At 46.6% G+C, this 4277-nt stretch overlaps 1 long non-coding RNA gene across 1 annotated transcript; it reads left to right on the top strand.

The window, feature by feature from the left end:
• Positions 1-3211: 3211 nt before the first annotated feature.
• On the top strand, positions 3212-4005 carry LOC121999926. The gene is made up of 3 exons (XR_006116842.1): positions 3212-3480; positions 3585-3663; positions 3953-4005. It is a non-coding gene; the product is annotated as an uncharacterized LOC121999926 (long non-coding RNA).
• Positions 4006-4277: the final 272 nt, after the last annotated feature.

The following is a 4277-nucleotide window of genomic DNA, read 5'->3' as shown; positions in this document are numbered from 1 at the left end:
AGACGGCACCATGAGGTTATGTATTGACTACAGGCAGCTGAATTCAGTGACTGTCAGAAATAAATATCCATTACCACGGATCGAGGATTTGTTTGATCAGCTCAGAGGTACATCAGTGTATTCTAAGATTTATCTGCGATCAGGATATCATCAGTTAAGAGTCAGAGATTCTGATATCCAGAAGACAGCTTTCCGTACCAGATACGGTCATTATGAGTTTTTGGTAATGCCATTTGGGCTTACCAATGCTCCAGCGGTGTTTATGGAGTTGATGAACCGCATCTTTCTAGAGTATCTGGATCAGTTTGTTATCGTTTTCATTGATGACATATTGGTCTACTCTCGTTCCGAGGAGCATGCATCTTCGCACGATCTTGGAGATTCTTCGACGACATCACCGAGAAGTTCGCAAGTGTGCATTCCGTTATCCTCGCTGGTTTTCCGGGACACGTGGTTTCTAGCAGGTATTTCATTGATCCTCGGAAGATCGAGGTCATCACCGGTTGGGAGCACCAAGTCGATTCAGAGATCCGCAGGATTGGCGGATATTACCGACGCTTTGTCGAGGGCTTCTCGCGTATTGCTATGCCACCGACACGTCTTACCCGGAAAGGCGTGAAGTTCGTATGGTCCGAGGATTGCGAGACCGGCTTCAGGAGCTGAGCGGAGATTAGTGTCGGCTCATGGATTTGTACTTTACACCGACGCGTCTCTACAGAGTTTGGGCGCTGTTCTGATGCAGCACGGCAGGGTAGTCTCTTATGCTTCTCGTCAGCTGAAGGAGCATGAGAAGAACTACCCAGTTCATGACTTGGAGTTAGCTGCCATCATCTTTGCTCTGAAGCTTTGGCGTCATCATTTATACGGTATCACATTTGAGATTCTCACTGATCATAAGAGTCTCAAATATATTTTCACTCAGAAGGAACTTAATCTCCGACAGAGGAGATGGATGAAGTTTCTGAAGGACTACGATTGTACCATTAGCTACCACCCGGGAAAAGCTAATGTGCTTGCCGATGCGCTCAGCAGGAAGTCCAGAGGGACTTTAGCTTGCCACCGGATTTCGGTTACGGATTTGATTCAGAGTTTTTCTGAGTTAGGCCTGGAGGAGCAGGGACCGACAGAGCAGGGTATTCTGGTTACCATGGTTGCTCAGTCATCGATCAGGACGAGGATCCGAGAGGCACAGGCCAGTGATCAGCATTTGCAGTTTATTAGCAGTCAAATAGCTTTCGGACAGCAGACCGAGTTTACACGAGACGAGGAGGGTATTATATACTTCCGAGACCGATTATGCGTACCTCAGTCTCATCCGGTCTTACAGGAGCTACTTCAGGAGGCATACCGTTCTCGATTTGCGATTCATCCAGGCGGAACCCGTATGTATCGAGACTTGAGACGTTCCTATTGGTGGAACGGCATGAAGAAGGACATCGCGGATTTCGTAGCTAGATGTCTTGTTTGTTAGCAGGTGAAGGCTGAGCACCAGAGACCTGCAGGGTTACTTCAGCGGATTCCTATTCCTGAGTGGAAGTGGGATCACATTACCATGGACTTTGTGGTAGGATTGCCGAGGACACGACGAGGTCATGACGCGATTTGGGTAATCGTTGATCGATTAACCAAATCCGCGCATTTTTTTAGCGATTCGGAGGATTGATCCCCTGGATCGATTAGCAGATTTGTATTGTCGAGAGATTATCAGACTACATTGTGTTCCACTGAGTATCATTTCGGATAGAGATCCACGGTTCACGTCTCGTTTCTGGCAGAGTCTGCAGCAGGCCTTGGGCACACAGCTCCGTTTCAGTACAGCCTTCCATCCACAGACAGATGGACAGTCAGAGCGGACCATTCAGACTTTAGAGGACATGCTGAGGTCATGTGCTATGGATTTCGGAGGCAGTTGGGAGGACCATCTGCCGTTGGTAGAGTTTGCCTACAACAACAGCTTCTATTCGGCTATCCAGATGGCACCGTTTGAGGCGTTGTATGGTAGACCTTGTCGGACACCCGTCCTTTGGGATGAGGTTGGAGAGGCCCAGTTGTTGGGACCTCATAGAGTTCAGCAGGATGCAGAGTTGGTCCGTACTATCAGACGGAGGATGTCAGAGGCGCAGGATCGCCAGAAGAGTTATGCTGATCGGAGACGCAGACCACTAGAGTTCTCTGTGGGCGACCATGTATTTCTGCGAGTTTCACCCACGAAAGGGGTGAAGAGATTTGGCCTCAGAGGTAAGCTAGCTCTGCGGTATATTGGTCCTTTCGAGATATTGGAGAGGATCGGAGCAGTAGCTTACCGACTGGCACTACCACCATCCCTGTCAGGCGTTCACGATGTATTTCATGTATCCATGCTGAGGAGATATGTACCCGATCCGACGCATGTGCTGGCAGATATTCCAGTTCCTGTCCAGCCTGACATTACATATGAGGAGGTTCCGGTACGGATTCTCGACCGGAAAGAGCGTCAGTTGCGGAACAAGACTATCCGACTAGTTAAAGTCGGATGGCAGCATCATTCGGACGAGGAGGCTACTTGGGAGCTCGAGGATACTATCCGAGCTCGATATCCCCATCTTTTCACTTGAGGTATGTGATTTATTTACCGTTCAGCATTTATACTCTATTATCTGTTACTAGTACTTGCTGATGGTAGATATTGAAATTTGGGGACCAAATTTTTATTAGTGGGGGAGAATGTAAAATACCGGAAATAGGCGAATATTAATAAGGGAATTTTCTGAAATTTTTGGACATTTTTCGGGAAATTTTCGGAGCTCGTATGGACGAGTTCACGGGGATAAAAACGGGGCCTCGAGAAAACCTGTTTGGGCTACCCATTTAAGAGAGGAAAAGATTTATTTATTTATCTCTTTTTTTTCCTTTTCTTATTTATTTTCTTATTCTCTTTTTATTTCTTCTCATTCTCGCCGTGCTCTCTTTTCTCCCCGACGCCGCCCGAGCCATCTCCTCCTCTCTGCCCTAACCGCCGGCCGGCGGTTCCTCCTCCCCGAGTGCACAAAACCCCTCGGCCACTTCTTATTCTTGCTTCTTCTCGCCACTGCCGAAGCTTCTTCTTCTTCCTTGACTCTGAATTGGCGCCAACTCCTCCTCCCCTTTGGGCTCGCGACGCCGCCGACCCATCTCCTTTCTTCTTACCACCGGCCAAAGCCCGAGCAGTGCCGATCAAGCCGTCGACCTCCTCTGTGCCGCGACGCTACTGCCTCCTCTTCTCCGAGCCTGATCTCTGCCTATCGACGCTGAGTTGTGCCCTAGCGCCAGCTGCCACCATCACTGTGCCTGCCGACGCCGCTGTCTTTCGACCTCAGCGTCGACCTCCTCCACTTGACCGTGCCCTAGCTCCGAACCAAGTCTTCTTCCTCAGTTTTTCTAGTTGTTATCGCCAGTGTAACTCTAGCCAGTATTCAACAGCCGCTGGGACCAATCGTCGAAGAAGGAACTGTTGATTTGAGGGTAAGCCAGCCTCAATAACCTTGCTCTATTGATTTGTCATCATGCCCTAGTTACTGTGCTTGCTGTTTTGATGGTTGAGAAGTTTCTTTGTGTTGCTGCCACAGAAACACAGGGTTCCCGGCAGCAACTTCGCTGTGACTTAGGCAACAAATTTCCAGCATCAATAGGGGGCTTCAGATTAAGGTAAGGATTAGGTGATTGAATATATGTGTGATGAAGTATAAGTTGACACATAATTAATTGATAATTATTTGATCATTAGGTTTGTGTAGATTTATTTGGTTATCTAGATTTGGATCTTATAATTGTTTATGGGTAATGGATCCTTGATGTAGATTAGTTTGGTTTAAAATGGAACGAGGGTTAAGACAATTAACCCTAGTCAATTGTTAGATTTAATTTAGGGTTAAAGAATTTATTTAGCTATTTATAAGCATTTAGCTAAATAATCGTATATGTATTGGTGACACAGGACTGTGACGCGAGACGAGTATCTCGGAGTCAGATTTGGACTTTTCTTATCGGAGGCGGGTACTTTTGACTTATTGTCTTTGATATGCTTAGTAATTAAATTAACAAGATGCATTAATTGTGTTTCTTACTTGTTTCGGTTAATCACTGCCTAATACTTGCTACCTGTTGATTGATTGTTTGTTTACATCTTGTATGGATATGTACCTGATTCCACATGCTCATGGGTAGTGATATAACCATATTTTACCATGTCAGGACCTAGGTTTGATACCTTATAGGATCAGATACCTTGATATGATTCATTCGGTTTGGTGCACATTATG

The sequence above is a fragment of the Zingiber officinale genome, chromosome 7A, assembly GCF_018446385.1.
Source record: "Zingiber officinale cultivar Zhangliang chromosome 7A, Zo_v1.1, whole genome shotgun sequence".
Classification (NCBI taxonomy): Eukaryota; Viridiplantae; Streptophyta; class Magnoliopsida; order Zingiberales; family Zingiberaceae; genus Zingiber; species Zingiber officinale.
The sequence above is the reverse complement of the archived record's forward strand: the minus strand, read 5'-3'. Positions and strand labels throughout refer to the sequence as shown.